General features: G+C 39.6%; 1 long non-coding RNA gene across 1 annotated transcript in view; it reads left to right on the top strand.

The window, feature by feature from the left end:
* Positions 1-606: 606 nt before the first annotated feature.
* The window catches only part of LOC129031756 (uncharacterized), a 57,804-nt gene continuing 37,087 nt past the window's right edge, over positions 607-21,323 (top strand). Inside the window, exon 1 of the long non-coding RNA XR_008501111.1 lies at positions 607-665. This is a non-coding gene — a long non-coding RNA (uncharacterized LOC129031756). The remainder of the gene's footprint in view (positions 666-21,323) is intronic.

Consider the following 21,323-nt stretch of genomic DNA (forward strand, 5'->3'; position numbering starts at 1 on the left):
CCTAAACAAGAAAGATATTTTCCACATCTGGAAGTCAGCAATTTAGCAAGTACTGCACATTATTAACCAATTCAGAGCCCACTTCCCAGGGGAATTTTTTTGAAGTTTAAGTGTTCTTAACCAATGCTCTGCTGTTTTGTTAATCAAAAAGCTGGTTTACACTGCACATAATTGGAACTAATATAGAAGTAAATAAAGACAGCCAAATTTGAGGATGCTGAGCACAGGCATTTATCGGAAAAGGAAGAAATCTCCTATCCTCGGATGGTTCAGGCTCAATTTCTTAAATAACTGTGAGACTTTTCTTTTTTTTTTTCCTAAAGAGTGAAAGTGCTTGAGAACCTCAGAGCACAAATAAACTTCTAGTCTCACAGCATTTAGGATTCTTCGGAAAGGTAAAGGTGGAGGTGTTAAGAGGACCAGAGAGCTGCCTCACACCGATTTTTAAGCTTTAATATTGTTAAATATGTTACACCCTCCTGTTTCCAGTCTGATGAAATCTGAAACAAATAATACCCTGATCCAACACTATATTAAGATAAACTGCTTTGAACTGTGATTTGAATGTGTGCCTAAAGCAAGACTTTGAATGCAAGAGTCACTGGCAATTGCACTCAAAGGAGGGACAAGCCACCACATGGGTTGCCACATCCACACTCTCAGAGGTACATGTCTTTGTATTTTGTATTTTTTTTTTTGCGGGGGGGGGGGGGGTGGGTGGGGGTGGTTAATAGCTACCTAGCACGACCACAACTAGATCTTGTTCCAGGATGCAAGAAAGTAGATTTTCACAGTTGGTTACTCACCTCTTTCCTAATTTAAGTATTTATTATAATGAAAATAGCTGCTGGATAAATTAACTCTCTCCCCCCACCCCATCACAGATAAAGTGTCTATAGAAGAAAGGCATTCAGGATCTTCAGCGTAAAAATTATTAATAAATAAAATCAAAGATTTTCAACATGGGTCAGGCACATTCTTAACTTTATATTTTACATTTCTTTCATTATTATATATCTATACTAAATATATGTGTGACTTATCAAGTTCCTCTTCTGAGATTTAGCACCACCGTTCATGTCCATTTTTCTTCCTCTTCCTTTTTTCCTCTTTTTTAATTTAAAAGATTGGAATCCAGCTTTCTCTAGACGTTTGCTTTACAGCCACCCTTCTACCACTCCTAAGGAAGAAGGAGCCCTTTGCATAGAGTGATTCCAGGCAAGACTCCTCTTCAGGCACCCAGGTAGCCATTGGAGGCTTACAGACCAGACACACACACAAGCATAACCTCAGGTCAAAGGATCCAATCGAATAGCTAACAAAACACTTGTCTTTATTATGTATATTAAATGTCAGGTTACTTAGGATCTGACTTAAAAAAAAAAAAAAACCCTAAGTATTTCCATTAAAAACACCTAATCATCTGATTACCCTGGACTCAGTAATTGCTCAAGTGGCAGGAGGCAGTCCCCAACATTTAGCACTGGGAGTTCCGACTGGCCAGTATTTGGTTTGGGGTGAAAAAGCAGTCTTCCAGGTTCCCATGAAGGTAGATGTTTGGATGGTGGCACGAGAAGGGTCTCTGCGAGGGGTGAGCGCTGCGGCTAGGTTGCCTTGCCCCTGGTTCCTGACTGGCACGCCCCTCACCAGGCATTTGGCCGAGAGAGTTCCCAACGTGGCAGAGGTGATGGGGTCGGGAGGAAGCCGGAATATAAATTTGTTCCGAACACTCCCTCAGTCCGAGGGCCAGGTCGGGGACAATGGGGATCGTGGGATCAGGAGGATGCAGGAGCGCAGGACGCAGAGAAAAGTCGAGAGAGGACTGGGGGCTGCTGGCTTTCGGCTCCTCACACAGCAAAATAAGTCCTGCAAATGAATCTCTCCTTCTCTGTCTTCCCCATTAATAATCCACTTCGAGATTAGCGCAGACGAAAGAGATTAAAACAACAGATACACGGAAATGTGAAATAATATTGCAATCAACATTGAAGGGGGAAAAATAATTCTTTAGGGTTTCCATGGGCAAAACAAACTGCCTCCCTCAGGATTCCCTCCAACCAGGCAGGGTGAGAAGGATGCACTTTTGTTTTCCAATTCCCTCCAGCCAGGACCTGGTGCCTGTCCCCCCATTCACCTCTCAGTCTGTCAATTTCCTCAACTTTCACAGCCGCTCCCCCCTCCCCCCGCTCAGCTTGGCGGCCCAGATGCCCGAAGAGATACAATGTTTCTGCCCTTGAACACACAGGCTGTAGAAGGAATTCGAATTTGGCCACAGCTAATGATTTTTTTTTAAAGCAAATTCTGTTTATTTTGTACCATGTGGAGAAAATAAAAAAAAGGAACCTATTCTCGTTTTGAAATGGAACTGATCTGTCATCTAGAGGAATTATTCGACCTTGTGTTGTGACTCAGGAGGTGGGCAACTTCTTTTGGAGTTGCAAGCAAAGGGTGATAAAGGGGACCCCTGGACTGGGTGTGTGTGGAGGGGGTGGGGGGCGGCAGGGGTCCAAGCCAAGCCAAACGGTTTTCTCACGTGCAGACTCGCAATCCAATCCATTCGGAGTTGAGCCTAGGATAGGAGGGGAAAGTCTATTAAAAAAAAAAAAAATCAGGAGCATCTCTCTGAGAAGCCCTTTCAAACAAAACCAAAACAGGACCAGAGAAGCTCAGACCGTCCCTAACATCCCTGCTGCGAGACCCGCAGGCTGTGGAATCTCGCACGTCACCTGGCCCCAGCAGGGCGGCCAGCTGAGGGGTTGATTTTATTTTATTTTTTTGAAGTAAAGGCTGAATCTCGGCTTCAGGGCTTTTGCCAACGTCTCCACTGACAGGAACCAGCAAACTTCAGGACCCAAATGAGCATCTTAATTTATTGATGCTAAACAGGTCTGGCTGTTGTCCCCAATTTTCCGCGCGCTCTGCCACCCCCCAACCCACACCCCGCCCCAACCCCCGCCGCCAGCTTGGGTCCCTGCATTTGATCTCAAGGAAGGGCCCAGCTGCACAGGAGGAGGAGCGCGTAGCTGGGGGGGGGCGGTGTTCGGCCCCCTCCCACCAGACCGCCCTCCCCCAGACCTGTCCCCGCCTGGGATCCCGCGACCCCCGCTCGCCGCCCGGTCAGCTGACCTGGCTCGCTCGCCTGCTCCCCGCCCGCCGCCCTGTTTCCGGTCCCCGGGGTCCGCGAGCCGCGCTCCGAGCGGGCGCAGCCGCGGCCGGGAGGTGATGCTGGGGGCTGATTACCATGAGAAAGGCTGTGCCTGGAAAAGCCTCCTCCACGCGACTGTCAATCTCACTAAGGCGGGGGGGGGGGGGGGGGGTGGCGGGGAGCGGGGGGGGGGGGAACGGAAAGGGGCCCTGTAGGAGTCACCAGAAAACTTGGAGTAAGTTGGATGCGACGCAGGCCCGAGGAGGTGGCTTTCGCCTCAACTTGGAAGGCTGGGGCGTTGAGGGCGCGGACGCCAGCAGCCTCACCAGGGAACTGAAAACCAAAAATCTCCCTCCTGCTTTTCCTCCCTCTGGCCCTCCTTTCAGCCCTCCCTGCCCTTTATCCTTATTTTCTTGAAATTCTTTCCCAGTTGCATTTCCTACGTTCTCCTTTCTATCTGATATCTCCCTTTTGCAATTTCTTGTTTTCTTTCTTAACATCCACTCTTCTCCCTCGCTGTGATTCTTTTTGTGCCTCTTTTATGTGTCCAGATTTATCATTTCGTTTTGAAAACAGAACGTTTAACGTGTAATTAATCTACCAGCAGGAGGGCAGGGACACCCTGACTAAAATAACTCCCCGGGTCTCAGAGACGACAAGTTCACCAGGTGTCAGTGAAAAGTAAAATAATAATAATAAAAATAAAATGAATCAATATTTCAGTGACCATAATGGTTTATTCTTCTATATTATCACATCAGCTCAGACTGATAATTTTATAAGACAAGGTATAGTAGATATAGGCTTCCTGGAAAAAATGCATAATGCTTGGCATAGGGGCATTCTTTAGAATTAAGGCAATGTGAAAAAGTTTGTTTACAACAATATTTTAGTAGTGCTTAATTTGTTAACAGACTTTAGACATTACAATAGGTAATTTTATGAAACTTAAACTGCGCTTTTCTTCTGATGACTATTTGGAAAGGGTAAAAAATTCCCAAAGCACTCCTCCTGAACCCCAACAAAGATTGATCAATTCAGAGAGAAACATCATCATGTCACGTAGTTTGCACATTACTAAGCAAATTCACAACTTGGGTTGTTGGGTTATTTTCTTGGCTAGGCTAGGTTACTGTCCGTTACCTAGCAGGTGAGTGAGCATGAGGCGGCATATGTCATGAACATAACTGTTTTTGTTTTCTTTATTATTATTTTTTGCTCTTCCCTTCACTTTGGGCATATTTGTTGTTCTTATTAAAATTCAGAGTTTGCACTTGTTTACAATTTGTTTACTTTGTTGAATTTTAAAAACTTGATAGAAGTCAATTGAACATGTATATTTAGCCCTTTTTAGGCCAAGAAAAATAAAGATGCATTAGAAAGATGCCTTTTCTGCTTCATAATTATTAATTGACATTTTATGATGAATAATTAATCATTTGAATAATTTTGGTATCTCTGATCTGAACACATATTTGCATATCTAATGCTAGATTTTAAATATGTTTTTTAAAAATTCATTCTCTCAGGATGAAGAAACAAAGTCACATTTTAATGTAAAATTTCTCTTCTACACTTGTAAAAGTTTATTTATTGAGCTGTAATATTCTTTCTAGATATCCATAAACTTCTTAACAATTTGTAAACCATTTATGAGGCAATCACATACAAATATGTGGCAGACTACAATTAATTAGGAAAAACAATACTCTATGTAAAATCAAGTCACTCTCCTCCCCAAATCCAGAGATGTGCACTAATTATGCACTATGTTTTCTTATTGGAATTTTGTTATTTAAATTTTTAGTTATGTCTATTAATTCAAGTCTAAAAGTGGAAAATTACAGCAGTTGACAAATAACTCAGGCCTGGTATTTAGGATCATTTTTAATCTTTTACTTACTAATATATGGGCTGATTTAAATTATTAAAAATGATTAAGTAAGCATATCCCTGGTATTTTTATTCTCCTGTGTCAGTTAAAGTCCAAAGTATTAATATCTATTTTGAATACTAGCCCTGCAGATGACTACCTGTGTGGTTATAAGCAGTCTCCTATAAGCTTGTTTTATTTTTAATCTCCAATGTGGGTACACTAATAATGCTATCCCTTGGGATTTTATTGAGAATTAAATGAAGTAATGCATAAAACTTCACTATATTGTAGCTTTATTATTATAATGAAAGGTTGAACAAATATACAGATCAACTAAAGATGGTACAAATTAATTTTGGTTATTAAAAACTATTTACAGTATCTTTTTTATTGAAAAATCAGTGCTGTGTTATTATGTGAAGAAAGAAAATGAAAAGCATTTTAGGATTTATGGCTGGTTTATGATTCTTTCGAATTGTTCAAAGGATGTGTAGCCACAGAAGTGAAAATAAATACAGTATTTCCTTTCTGTTAGTTCAGCAGTTAATTTAGTGTATTCAATATGGTCATAATTTGGTTATAAATATTAGACTTCTTTTGAAAAGGAATTTAGTCCAAATGTATGAACTTGAAGTTTCCCATGCTCTTTAGTAACATATTGTCTTTGAGTGTAAGGGTTAAATGTGCAAAAGCTCAGAAGCGGTCTTGAGTAAGACTTGTGAAAAAAAGGGCAAACTTACAAATTTGAAGACCAGGAATTTGGCTGTCAGAGCACTATTTGCTTTAAGACCATTCATAATGAACTGAGCATTCCCTTTTGGAATTGTAGCTATCCTGGGGTTTGCGCTAATTTCAAGTACCTAGAGTGGTGAAGAAAATCAGTGTATTAAGTGGAAAATGAAATTCCCTAGTCTCTTAAATGTCCACAAGGCCAGATTTTCTTTTTGATGTAAAACTGAAAAATCAATGCAAATGCCAGGGGGAAAAACTATTGTGATGTAATACTAACACTGATAGTTTTTTGTTGTCCTTGTTTTCTTTAAGACTTCTCAAAACACTTATATCTGTAGTTCTTAAAGGGTCTGTTAATTGTGTCTATTTTGAAAGCATCCATTCCATGCTCCTTTTAGGTCAAAACTGCCAAACCAGACATTTGGACATCAGCACAGGGGACTGGGTGTGACCTGTACCTTTTTTCTCCCTCTGACAATGGGACTAGAAATGGTTTGCACCTGCAAATTGTCTAGTGACCTGGAAATTACTTCATGCTTGCTTCAAGGTCTTCTTTAATACTCTTTATTCTGTTAAAAGGCTCAAACTATAAACTTTGTTCTGTACTCAGTTTTAATTTTGTACCATTCTAAGGGTGAATTGTTTTTTTTCAGGGTTCTTTCAGGTACTTAAATATAAAAACTTTACTCTCAAAAATTATTATCATCTCCATGGCAATCACAAATATAAAGTGATAATAGCTAAGAAAAAGAAAAACCGCTGCTTTTCTAGTCTTGGCACAATGCTAAATCCTTTCATGTATCATTTAATTCTGATAGCAGATCTGAAGGGGTTACAACTGGGTCCATTTTATTAGTTGAGAAAATTGTGGCCTAGGGAGAGTCAGTGACTCCCCAGAATTCAAGCATCTGGTTCTTGGTGGGCTTTTGAATCTGCCAGGTCCATCCCCAGGGCCAACACCATATTCATGTGACAACCAACATCTTTTTACCTTTCCCAGATGTGTTTCTGACCCACTTGTTCCCACCCGCTCTGCACATTGCTTTGTGACCCATTTCCAGGCCTCCTGGATGCTGTGATTGGCCCTTGTTTTTCCATGTATGGCTTATTTTGCCTTTTGGACCTAACACTTAGGCTCATTTTTCCAGTTACAATATTGGCTCAAGTCCTTGAGCCAAAGTTTCTCTGGCTTTGGTGCCTCTGGCTTCCCAGATAAAGTGTATTTTCTGGTCCAGTCTCTTCTCCCAGGCACCCGACTTAGGAAAAGCTCCCATGGGAGGTTCTTGCTAGCTCAACTGGCTCCAACATTGGGCCCAGGCACAGGACAAGTTAGTGATGAAGGAGACATCATGGTCCAGAGATGTTGTGGAATAGTTTTTATTTCTTATACAACTTCTTTTAGCACTTGTTGACTGGAAACTGGACATTAGTCCATTTGACACTAGATCCTCAATGTTAGCATATTATAGTGACAAAGATACAGGTTTTGGAATTAGATAAACTGGATGTGGCTCCCTGCTTGGTAAATACTAATTGTGTATTGAGGACAAGTTATTTTACCCATGTGAACCTTATTTTTAAAACAGGCAAAGGAGCTGGGTGCAGTGGCTCACGCCTGTAATCCCAGCACTTTGGAAGACTGAGGTGGGTAGATCACCAGGTTGGGAGTTTGAGACCAGCCTGGCCAGCATGGTGAAACCCCATCTCTACTAAAAATACAAAAATTAGCCAGCCCGGCGTGGTGGTGCATGCCTATAATCCTAGCTACTCGGGGGGGCTGAGGAAGGAGAATTGCTTGAACCCAGGAGGCGGAGGTTGCAGTGAGCCAAGATCGTGCCACTGCACTCCATGCACTCCAGCCTGGGCAACAGAGCAAGACCCTGTCTCAAAAAAAAAAAAAAAAAATTGGTAAAGGAGTACTTAGATTCAAGCCGGTTGTGGTAAAGAAAATATGACTGTATACAAAATGTCTGGCACAGAGCAGGTGTATCAATAAATAGTAATTCCTACTACCATGAATTACCTGAAAAATACATGAAGTTAAATTATGGAAAACCAGAGTGGATGTAACATGTCTTTTAGGTGTTGTTTATTTTATTTTATTTTTGTAATGATTTTATTGCTACTTTTTTTTTTTTTTTTTTTGAGACGGAGTCTCGCTCTGTCACCCAGGCTGGAGTGCAGTGGCACGGTCTCGGCTCACTGCCAGCTCCGCCTCCCAGGTTCAAGTGGTTCTCCGTCTCAGGCTCCCGAGTAGCTGGGATTATAGGCACCTGCCACCACACCCAGCTAACTTTTTGTATTTTTAGTAGAGACAGGGTTTCACCATGTTGGCCAGGCTGGTCTCGAACTCCTGACCTCAGGTGATCCACCCACCTCGGCCTCCCAAAGTGCTGGGATTACAGGCATGAGCCACTGCACTCAGCCAGAAATTATTTAACTGGTTTCTGCATTATACAGAAATCAATGTTTACTGATAAAGTTGGAAAAGTAATATGCTCATAGAATTTCTGAAGTTGTAGAAAACCTGGCGGGCTCATGATTATAAATATGATGTCAACAGCTGAGATGAGGACATATGCACACTTTAAAATTTGGTGATATATTTTATACTTTCATTTGCAATTGTAAGGAAAAAACCTTTTTTCAGCAAATTCTCCCGATATGACTTGCTATAGGAGGAAGCACTCTTGCAGGCAGCTGAGTGTGGTCAAGAAGTGTCAAAGATCCTGTTTGTTCAAGGTAAATGTAAGAGGGTCTCAATATTGTTCAAAACTCTTTACCTAGTCTTGCCATAACTTCAGAGGTGTGAAGGAGTGGGGCACATAGAGGGATGGAATAGCTCTGAGAAAGTTTGCCTGCACTATATTTTTCCACCCCCCAACCCCTCTTGCCCCCAGTTGAATGCTGAAACAGCTACTTTAAAAAAGAAAAGAAAAAAGTAAGACTATGTATAGAGTACAGACATTGCTTCACTCTCCTGCCTGCAAATTTGGGAGTAGGGTTGTGTCAGCAGGTCCTGGCCTGATCTACTGTGTATGTGACTGTGCTACCCTATGCCCTAGAAAGGAGGGTGTCTGGGGAGGATTGGGCTGTGGACACAGGGAGCATATTGTTCCAATGGTTCTGCTGCAGTGCAAACCAGGCTTCTTTCTCTCTCTCTGGAACTAACTTTGCTACACATGCAAAAAAATCTGTTCCTATTAGGTTTTTCCCTGGCCATTATGGAAGCATAAGTATGGCTCCTGTGGCAAAGGCATAATTTTTCTGGGTTGAGGGAAGCTGGCTTACCTGTTGTTCTTGGCACTCAGCTAGCACCCTTCTAGACAAGCGGGAAAGAACAAAGCTGAAAGTTCACAGAAAATATTTGGTGTTTTAAAACAAGAAGGAAAAATTAAAACCCCATTCTTTTAAAGCTTAATTTATCTATCTTCTAAGAATTTGGAATTTCAGTTTAGAGAAATCAGTATAGTCCTGAGTTATATTATTACCTACTGTCAGGTAGCTCTATGGGATATTGAAATATTATTTGTTACAGCTTTGTTACAGCCTAAAGATGATCTATATTCAAGTTTTGCTTCTCCCAAGGAGGATTCTTGCATGGTTGAAGAAAACGTTCAGAGTTAGGTGAAATATGCTTGTGAATGTCATCTGAAATCACCTTGGACTCTGAATTTGAGGGATAGTAATGCTTTTATGATATTAATGCAAAGCACCGTCACTTGGAAAATTTTAAACTATTGCTTCATTTACGATCTCCAAATAGTAATTTATTTGACAAAGGAAGGTGATTTATCACTGATGTCTCTTTTGCAACCCCCTGGAACAGTGCCTATTATATAGTAATATTTGTTGCTGTTTGTGGAATCTGTCATTCATTTAGAAGCTTTAGGGAGATACAAACTGATCTCCTACTGAAAACTTACAACTTGAGATAAGAATGAGGACAGATGAGGGTAGCAGGCAGGGACCATGGGTACTTAAGACCCTACACCCTCCTTTTTACAGACTTATGTACTTGATTACATTATTTAACACAAACTGTTTTATTCCCCTTTTTTTGTGTCACTTTTATACACAGCCTAAAAAAGAAGGAGCAAACACAGAGCTGCATGTGTATGTTTGTCTCATTCTTTGAATAAATGACTCAGATGAGCCTTCTTATAGTTTGTTTTTAAGTAAACACATGAAAATATAATAGGTTTTCTCTGATAAAGGAAAGAAATCATAAGGAGAGAATGGAATGAACTAGAAGAGGTGTGTTGCTTAGGAAGGCAAGGTGAAGTAGTAATTTAGGATAAATGATCCCTTTCCCCTCCAATCCCACACAATAGCTAAAGAAGGAAAACAGAGAAGATGAGTTTTGTTTTGTTTTTCCTTCTATAAGTAAATGGACAGGCTCTACAGATAATGGGTTGGATGATTTTCTTGCTAGCAGCTTCATTTTCATGTAGAACAACTGGTTGCCCAAAGGTATTAAGGGGAAAGTTTGAGCCCTGATTTTAATGCTTTCTCCAATACTCTTCCCACCCTCTTTTTGCTCCCCCCTGTTTTCGGCCTTATTTCTTGGGGCCCTCACCTCTTCTTACCTTTCTTTTGATACTCTGTATTTAGAGGGAATATGCTTTCAATGCTAGGCTTGTTCACAGCCTTCAACATGCTTAGCCTTTAAATAATAAGATATGACCCTAAGATTTGAAAATTTCACTGTGCTATAGAATATTGACTGGAGGAAATGGAATGTTTACCTGAACTATGTTATGACAAAGGACAGTTCAATACTATTATTACATGCCCAGTACCTACCATAGTGCTTGGTTCATGAGAGGAGCTGTGTAAATGTCTGATGAATGAGTGAATGAATGTATGTATGCATAAATGCTATTAAAAAAGCCAGACTTAAGATAACAGATACCATTTGTTCTACATGGCAAATTAAAGTTAAAAGGTGTGAATGCAGGTGCAAGAATCACCTGTGGGTACAAACAGAATTCTGATATTATTTTTGAATTCTGGGTATGATATTTTATTTTCAAAATGAAATACCTAAATCATTTGCAAAGCAATATAGATATATAACAGTTCCTCATTCGCTCACTTGCAAAGGAAATTTTCAATACAAATAAAGTCATACATATTTATACTAGGGTGATTCAAAATAACTTCCTCACATAAGCACTGCTACGTTCAAATAAAATCTTGCCAACACTTCTGAGTACATTGGTTTAAGAAAAAAAATGCTCCCCGTAGCGTCCGAACTATTTAAAAATCTCACAGGCTTCTTCAACATACATCAGTTATCTCTCTTCAAATCACTGACAAGAATTTAAAAACTGCTTCATCAGAACAAATGCTACCCTTTCTCCTACTCTAGTTAGAACCTGATCTTCTAAAAAGGACCATATTTACAGCTTCTTTTGAAATTTTAAAACCATTTGGCTGATATGTTTTTGCTACGTTTTTTCCTGATTTAATTACTGGTACATTTGCATGAAAACAGGAAAATAGGGACATAAGATTTTTGTCTTGTGAGTTCATCTGTTTCTGATGCTTACTCTCCACCTGAGATCCATATCTGTTTTATTACAACTGGGAGACCAGGAGCTAGATTCGAATTGATAAAGATATTGTTAGAGGTGAAATAAAGTTCAAAAATAGGGACTCAGGAGGCTAAGAGATTGATGGATGATATGATAATGAATTTTCTTCTAGGTTATTTATTTATGAGCAGTCCATATTGTCAGTGACACATGGCATTGCTATTGAAAAGCTTAAAATCCAGGGAATGATACAGAACTAGAGTGTCAAGACTTCTCTGAGAAAACCACACCCAGGTAGTTACTGCTCGTCATGGATCGACAGACATTAGAGAAAACAGTGAAGGAGCTGTGTCTAGGTCATGTATGAACTCGAGATGGCCACTGAAAGTTGGAAAGAAAAAAAGCAAAATGCCCATCTAATTCTGACTACCTTGCAAATGCCTGTGATTTTTCACTAGGAGAATCAGAGAAGGCTATCAGGATAAATTCTCAGCATCTTCACCTGGAGTTCCATGGCATGTAGAAATTTACATTTTCAAAGCTAAAGTCATAATCTTACTCTAACTTTTTATTTATCCAATATACTCCAACTTGTTCAGTGGCACCAGAGTCTAGCCAGTCTTCCAAACCCCAACTCTGGGTTTATCCATGACTCCTCTCTTTTCCTTTACTTCCACATTCAAGCACTCCATATGGCTAAGCAGCATACCTCTGCCTGTTTCTTAAAGCTTTGCTGTCCTCCAACACTCCCTACCCTACTTTAGCTACTTGTCATCTCTTTCCTGGAAGGCTGTGCCTGCCACCTAACTGGCCTTCCTGTTTTCACTCTTTCCTCCTCACATCTGTTCTACATGCCATCACCAGAGTGAGTGAGTGCTCTAAAACGAGGGTCCCTAACCCCCAGGCCATGGACCCGTGAGGAACCAGGCCACACAGCAGGAGGTGAGTGGGAGGCAGGCAAGCGAAGCTTCATCTGTATTTACACCTGCTCCCCAAAGGCTCACATTACTGCCTGAGCTCCGCCTCCTGTCAGATCAGCAGCGACAGTAGATTCTCACAGGAGCGTGAATCCTATTGTGAACTGCACATGTGAGGGATCTAGGTTGTGAGCTCCTTATGAGAATCTAATGCCTGATGATCTGTCACTATCTCCCATCACTCCCAGATGGGACCATTTAGTTGCAGGAATACCAGCTCAGGGGTCCCACTGATTCTACATTATGGTGAGTTGTATAATTATTTAATTGTATATTACAATGTAATAATAAGAGAAATAAAGTGCACAGTAAATGTAATGCTCTTGAATCATCCCAAAACCATCCCCTCAATCCCTGCATCTGTGGAAACATTGTCTTCCACGAAACTGGTCCCTGGTGCCAAAAAGGTTGGGGACCACTGCTCTAAAACATATTTCTGCTCATGCCACTGCTGACAATAAAACCATCAGTGGTTCTCCATTTCATACCTGCTGTGTTTCTCAAATCTTTCCTCAAAGTAACTCTAAGGATGGGTATTTTAATGTTTACAAAGATTGTTTTGAATCAATAGTTCTTCAACGTCAACCTTGTTTATCTCCCATACTGTTGGGCAAAATCAAGAATCCAAGAAGCTGGGTCATGTTAATCCTGTTTGTCCCTAGGGTTTGATTTACACAGTGTGAGAAGCAGAGAGCCAACTGGAGAAACTGTAGGTTCTTTAGCAAAGCATTTGAGCCACCTCACCTTTTTTTTTTTAGCCTTGAAATAGTGTTTTTATAAAATTATTTTTAATGTTTTTAATTTCAGTAGTTTTTGGGGTACAGGTGGTTTTTGATTACATGGATTGGCTCTTTAGTGGTGAATTCTGAGATTTTAGTGCACCTGTTACCCAAGCAATGGACATGGTACCCAGTATGTAGTCTTTCATCCCTCACTCACCTCCTAACCTCCCACCCTGCATCCCCAAAGTCCATTATATCACTCTGTATGTTTTTGCATCCTTACGCCTTAGCTCCCACTTATAAGTGAGAACATACAGTATTTGGTTTTCCATTCCTGAGTTATTTCACTTAGATTAATGATGAGGCCCTTTTAGCTGGAACATTTTCATTTCTTCAACCTTCTCTCCCACGATTCTTCAAATGGCTTATACGACTTCTGTAATATTGTTTATATTTTTTTCATGAACAAAGCATGTTGTTTCCAGTGTTAGGGACCTTTCCTATCCTATTTACTCTACCTGGAATGTTCTTTCCTTCTCCCTTCATGTGACTGACTTCTGTTCACTCTTTAACTCAGGTCATATGCCATCTTCCCCTGGTTCCCAGGCTGGCTTTCTGTGTCCAATTATTCCTTTATATATCTTCTTTTAACTAGAATATGACCTTCTCTGAGGACAGAGAGATTGTCAGTTTCATCAGTATGCCCCCAACTCCTAGCAAGTGTCTGGCACATAGTGGACACTTAAAAATACTTTTTGAACTGAGTATGAATACCATGGTACAAATTAATTTTCATCACTGAACAAAGAACTCCACATGCAGGCATGTTTTACTGACAATGCATTCAGCCACAGGAAGGCTATAGCATTCCCTCACTTCATATTAATAGGAGTACCAAAAGTTGGAACTGTCTCATTGGATTTTTGAATAATTTGCATTTAGTTTAGACATACATTTGCAAAAGTATTGAAATAAAAATACCTTTTACATGTGAAACATTTTAGAATTTCAAAGCTTTTTCACATGCATGATCTCACTTAATCCTTAAAATAAACCCTCAAGGTTGGCAGATATTATTTTGCCCAGTTTGGAAAAAAAGGAAATTTAAGATTTTCATGGAGTAAGACAAAATAATCAAACCCATTTTGGAAGTCTCAAGTATGTTTCAGATGTGGAGGCATCTTTGTGAAACTGATAAAGTGTAAATATTATTCTTGTGGGACAGGTAAGGAAACAGTGCTGAAAGGACTGGATCAGTCATTCGGGGCTATTGTCTAAGTAAAAATTGAACCCAGAGTCCTATGACTCAGTTTAGTCCTGACACAGTTCCTTATGCAGAGAAATTACATGTGAATACATAATAGACAGGAAGCCTTGGTTTTAGGAGAGCAACCTGAAGAAATTATTTTTTTCTTTTCTTTCTCATAACTGGTTTGTTATTTGTCCTAGGTACCCAAAGATACCAAACTATAAATAGAGTTGTTCAAGAGAGTAGTTTGGTAGTGAAATTGGAAAACTATTTGGGTTTATTTGGGAATAAGAGAGTAGGGCAGCAGGGATCCTATAGAGACTGAACATTAAAAAAAGTGTCATTTTTGTGATATATTAATTAAATTCTTTTAGTTTTAAGCAAGCATAATGAGACTATCTGAATGCGTTACAGTAATTTTCTTTCTCTTCTTTTTTTTTTTTTTTTTTTTTTTTTTGAGATAGAGACTCACTCTGTCACCCAGGCTAGGGTGCAGTGGCATGATCTCAGCTCACTGCAACCTCTGCCTCCTAGTTCAAGCAATTCTCCTGCCTCAGCCTCCTGAGTAGCTGGCATTACAGACATGTGCCACCATGCCTGGCTAATTTTTGTATTTTTGGTAGAGATGGGGTTTTACCGTGTTAGCCAGCTTGAACTCCTGACCCTGTGATCCGCCCACCTTGGCCTCACAAAGTGCTGGGATTACAGGTGTGGGCCACAGCGCCCGGCCATTACAATAATTTTCTAGAATTTTTTCTGATAAATGTTATTCCCCCCTAAAACATATTTTTTTGTAGTTCTGTTGTTGAATGTAACACTACCCCCAGTAAAAGGCTTTTACTTCACTTTACTCAGAATTTTGTAAAACAGATTTAGCAAATGCTCTTTTGAAGGGAGAAAAATTTCACAGAAGTGAAATAGTAGGTAAAAACATTATTTAACATAATTGTGCTTTAATTCACTCTTGAGAGGGCAGAGATGCAAAATAAATTCTGTATATACTGTAAAGCAACAACTGAACGGAAAGATACTTATAATCTTCTTTTCTATCCCTGGAAGTTGGTTAAACAGTTTTTCAAAATATGCTTCTATGCATAAATATTTTGAAGTTAAAGTAAATGTGTTGGCTAATGCATTGGTATTATCAGCCAATTAATAAATTCAAGTATGTGATGGGACTAACTTTCCCAAGCTAGTGGTTACTTGACAATTGCACATGTGTATCATATATTCATCCATCCAGCAAGAGCTTGTTCATTCCCTTCTATGTGCTGGCTTCCTTGCTGGGAATAGCATAAAACAGTAATCAAGACAGACTTGGTCCTTGCAGGCTAGTAGGGAAGACAGACTGTGTATGATGAATGCTGTTGGGAGTATAGAAGGCAGGCTCATCTAGTCAAATGATAGCTACAAAATAAAGTGAAAGTGAGAGTAGATCTTCCTAATGCACAGGAGGTCAGGTCCTTGAAATCCATCAACCACCACTGAAATTAGTTTAAATCACCTGTGACGTGTTATAACCCTTCTAGGCTGGGGTAAAGGCATATTGGGACCTCAGAGTAGGCTGGAAGAGAGAGAGGATAAAGCCTGGTATCAGAGCTACAAGGAGAAAGGCCAGTGTTTCAATGATAATAGCTAAAGGGCTTTGGTGAACAAAGCTCTCAAGAGGCTGACCTCAGTACCCAAGGGCTCATATTGGTGGGCAGGAGCCTTGCCAGTATGAGGCAATGTCTTGTATTTGCTGCAGGGCCTCCCTCAGTTGGAATAGGACCCCAATCAGCGGGGGGGGGGCGGTCTATGAACAGGCTGTAACTCTTGATAGGAGAAGATTGGCAACGACTAGACAGATTATCCGGGGAGCAGCCTCAAACTGGGTGGGGTTCAGGCCAGGGCATAATTCCATGAGAGAATCAGAGTGCAAAACGGGCCCCACAGCAGATACAATGAGTATGTCGGAAGAGATTGGGGGTTTGGGGCTGCTCCTTAGGGGCTTTAGGGTCCCTGACATCTTCTTAGATGTCAGGCTCAGTGCAGCAGTCTCTTTTTCACTCCTCATCTCCCTCTTCCTGCCACCACTGCCCCTCTCTCTCTATCATGTTCGTATCCCCGTTCTGTTATGCTCAAATATTGAATAAGGCTTCTGTTGGCAACAAGCGCTATTAATAGCTTTTGAATGTGAATTTGACTTTTGTTGGGAGAATATCATTTTCAGTAATTGTCAGCTCTTTAAAATATATTATAGGTAGGGTCTGAGTTTCTGCTGTGAAAGGTTATGATGCTTAAAATTAAAATAAATATAAACAAATAACTTCAGTATTTTGATTTACTTATTGACTCTAGTATTTGTACATTTTTGTAACCAAAATGCAAAAGTGATAACAGAACTATAAAGAAGTCATTAACTAGTGACTATATTAATTTTTTTCTTAATCATCTTCACTATTTTTTCTTTTTCTTTTTCTTTTTCTTTTGAGATAGGGTCTTACTCTGTTGTGCAGGCTGGAGTGCAGTGGTGCAATCACAGTTCACTGCAGCCTTGACCCCCGGGCTCAAGCGATCCTCCCATCTTTGCCTCCGGAGTAGCTGGGACTACAGGCAAATGCCACCACACCCAGCTAATTTTTGTATTTTTTGTAGAGATCAAGTTTCCCCATGATGCCCAAGCTGGTCTCGAAGACCTGGGCTCAAGCAATCCACATGCCCAGCATCATCTTTACTATTTTCTTTTCTTTCTTTTTTTTTTTTTTTTTCGAGACAGAGTCTCACTCTGTCACCTAGGCTGGAGTGCAGTGGTACAATCTCGGCTCACTGCAACCTCCGCTCCCCGCGTTCAAGTGATTCTCCTGCCTCAGCTTCCTGAGTAGCTGGGATTACAGGCCCACACCACCACGCCCGGCTAATTTTTGTATTTTTAGTAGAGACGGGGTTTCACCACGTTGGTCAGGCTGGTCTTGAACTCCTGACCTTGTGATCCACCCACCTCGGCCTCCCAAAGTGCTGGGATTACAGGCTTGAGCCACCGCACCCAGCATCTTTACTATTTTCTTTAAAGAACTAAATAGCATACATGCCTATGTTCTTACTGTGTAATGGATTGGGGGTGTTTTGAAATGGACCTAATAGACATAAGCTCATTGTTTACCTTTTTGCCCAACTTTATTTTAAAAAATCACATAAAAATGGAAATTTATGCACTCTCATATCTGTGTTCTCAGGTGTATTTTAATAAAGACGGAGCCAGGCAGTTTTAACTTGGCCACTTATCACTTGAGCAAGTAAATGTGGCCAAGTCACTTAGCTTCTGTGGGCCTCAGTTTCTAATCTATAAGTAAAAGATAATGGTGCCAACCTAATAGGTTTGTGATTTAGAGCAAATGAGACAGTGGGGATCCAAGTGCTTGTTAGTTGTAAAGTGCTAATGCAGGTGTTGGGTATTTATATTCAGATGCAGGTTATGCCCACATCATATAAATTAAATGTGAATGCGTTCAAAAGCTCAACCAGTTCCTGAGGCAAGAAATGTAAAATGGCAACAACTAAAAGGGTCAGTGAAACTCTTGGCGTCTAACCAATCCTCTCCAAAATATTTTCTGATGGCATATTTCAAAATATGAGAAAAGATAAAGGAATGAAAAGAACTGACCTTTTTCTCTAACCCTTAAAACATTTTCTCTCCAAAGAAACTCTGCCATAGAAACTTCAGGCCTGACTCAGTACTAAAGGTGACCATTGAAAGGACAGTTTAGAATGTTGTATTTATGCAAGTGAGGTGCCATGAACATGTACTTGTCCGAGGTGGGCATGATCAGAACAAGCTTGTTCACAAAGCCCTTCCCTCATCCTTGGCCATGAGTCACAAAAATCTAGCATCTGGACATAAAATACTTCCCTGAACAAAAGTTGAAACTTTTGCGTATATGTGTTTGTGTATTGAATATGTAAAGGAAGAAAAAAATGGAGACAACAGACTCTTTCGTTGACTCAAATTTACGGCCAAATTTTAATAACACAGCTGTCCATATGTGAGACACTAATGAGAACATAAGGAATTCCTGGATAGAAAAGGGATGGTTGGCCCAACGGCCTGTCCCCTTCAAGTTTATTGCAACACACCTCTTTGTGTTGTCAGCATATCTTCCAACCCCTTTTGCCTACATAAACATGTCTAGCTGTCTCTTAAACTCATTTTTACTTTATGTTTCACTCAATGGACTTATTTGGTAATTCACAGTATTTCCCATATGCCTGTAGTTCTTTGGATGAAGTAGTCCTACATTATCACTACTTCTTAATTAATTATGTAGAAATACTTTATAATGAAGTATTTACAGCAGACATAATTAGAAATTTGGAAGTAATTAACTGAGAAAACAAATATACCTACAGTGAATATAGAAACAACTGTTCTTTTGCTAATCTATATTCTAATTTTTCATAAAGATATGAATAAGTAGGTGGATAGTGGTTAAGGTGGGTAAATATAAAAACTTTCCTTTTATGATATTAGTCTTATTAGCAAATCTCTTAGCAAGGAGAAAATGCTAAGGCTAATTGATGTAATAAAGAAGATGATCTGATGTTTTTATTTAGGTTGGGTTAAAGCCATATTCCAGATAATATTTTTATTTCCTTAATCATATCAATGTTGCAGGTTAATGTAAATTTGATGTGAATTATCAGAAAAGAATATAGAAATGATTTTACATGAAAATTTATTTTTAAAATCTTTCCAAATGGTGGTGGGCCAATGGGCTTGGGGTGAGTTCTTAGGTAAACTCTGGGTCCTTCTGATTAAAAAATACAGCTGAAAACTTCCTTTAATTTGATTGGCATCAAGGAAGTGGAAATAATTAAAGAATGCTAGGGAGAACTGATAAATAATTAATGTATAATTTAGCTGAATATTTTACATTTTATTTTTTTGAATGGTATTATTTTTAAATTATTTCAATATATATGTGTTGATCTGATGTGTGTGTTGACATTACACAACAGTTCTAGTCTTTTATTGACAAACACAAAGAGTGACCAACTTGCTGTCTACTCACCCTGAACTTTACTGGTTTTAGCCCTGGGAATCCCATGTCTTGTGAATCTGATCAGCTCCAGGAAAACAGGTACAAACATATACTTAAAAATACAAATAGTTTGCCTCTGAAATGTGCTTGACTTTTTGGTCTGCATACTCTTCAGACCCTGGGAACCCCAAACATTGTAAGTGTTACATCAGCATTAAGAATTTTGCTTTGTTGTTCTAAAAGCCCATGTTCGGGTGTCACCACCTTGGTGACTACGGAGAAATATAACCCATGCATTGTTTTTTTTCTTTTAAATTGTTTCCAAGCTCAGATGCTTGATGGTTTATGTATGTATGTATTTATTTATTTAAAAAAGCTGAAAAAGCTTTGAAAATCAAACCTATTTTCTTCTAAACGTTTTTCTCTCAAGTACTTGCTTTCCAGACACACAGTAAGATACAAACTGAATCTGGCACCTTGAGTGCTCCCCCAAATCTCTGAAGCCCAAGCCATATCTATTGTCCAGTCTATGGTAGAAAAAAAGTGAACTGCACTGAGTTATTGTAGTCTTGTGTGTCTCACAATTAGAAGAATTCTGCAGGTATTTTGTTAGTTTTAAATTTGTGGACTGTGACTTCTGAACTCTCTCGAGGAGGAGGTCTCAATAAAGAGCATGCTTCAGTCTACTCCTTAATGATTTTTAGCTTCAATTAAGCAATTTGCAAGACTCTTCTTCCTAACAACTGCTCTGCCAAGCATTGTACAAAACAGCATTCCTTATGGTTAGATGATCCCATGGAAGATGACCAAAAGGTTTTAAATACAGAGGAACGTACAGAAAAACACTGTACCCTTTAACTGTCACATCTCCCCTATTCCATCCCTTCATCTCCTTCATACAGGATTTCTGCACTTTTTTCATATGCATGCTACATCTCTGTGGCAGCACCTTGTTCTCTGTGTGTGTATGCATGAATATGTGTGTGTGCATGAATGTGTGTAAACATGTACTATTTTTAGCTGTAGAACATGACACAAATTTCTTTCCTGGTCACCATGCTGCATGACTGATCCATTTCATATGATGTGTTTAGTATGGTTCATTGCCCACTGGTCTTATTATTTAACAGTTTGCATTAAATTAAATTTTCTGTTTACAGGTGTAAATGGAAATTTTGGCTTCTGAGAATTTATTTACTGGATAGAATGTTCTTGGTTGAATTAGCTCTGCCAATATTGGATTGCTTATACCTGGAATAAAGTTTGGGATATTTAATTAGAATATCATAGCAAGAGAAACTTATTATTTTTATGGCTAAGCTTAAGCTACTGAGGCCAGTATCATTAGTCTAGGAGACATTTACTATAATTCTCTAGAGATTTTTTTTTTTTAAAAACCATGTGTATGTCTTGATGGATGAGAGATAGTTAAATTAGCGGTAATGTGTACAAATTACTCAAAAGTTCAAAAAGCTTGAAACCTTTATCATCTGCTATAACATTTTGTTGATAAGTGGAAATTTCTCATTTTAAACTCTTTTGGCTTCCAACAGGCTCAAAGAGCTAACATTTATTGACTGCATACTGTTTGCCAGGTTCTACATTATTTGCTTTACCTGCATTGCTTCATTACATCCTTACAGTGTCTTGTGAGGTGGGTATAATGTTTATTCCCATTTTACAGAGAATATCCATTTATATAATGTCATGAACATATATCCAATGACATAATTTGCCTGCAAATGTACCCAGTGAGTGGCAGAGTCATCCTGAAGCGTGTTTTCCAGGCCCCGCCTATATTCTGGGTAAGTGATTCCAAACTCCATAGCGGCTTGTATCTAGCCTTGTTCTCCTGACATGTTCCCTGTGTTCCAACTTCCTCTCAACTTCTCCATGTCATAGACGATGTGAAAGCCAAGCACTGCCTCCTAGACTTTGTGCATGGTTTCCCATTCTTTCCTTTTCTGTCTGTCACACTCCCAGTTTTGTTTTGTTTTCAGCTCTAGCATTGGAGTGGCACTATCCATACTGGATCTAGCAGGAGTTTGGCTAAGCTCCCAAGAC

Source organism: Pongo pygmaeus, chromosome 11 (assembly GCF_028885625.2).
Source record: "Pongo pygmaeus isolate AG05252 chromosome 11, NHGRI_mPonPyg2-v2.0_pri, whole genome shotgun sequence".
NCBI lineage: Eukaryota > Metazoa > Chordata > Mammalia > Primates > Hominidae > Pongo > Pongo pygmaeus.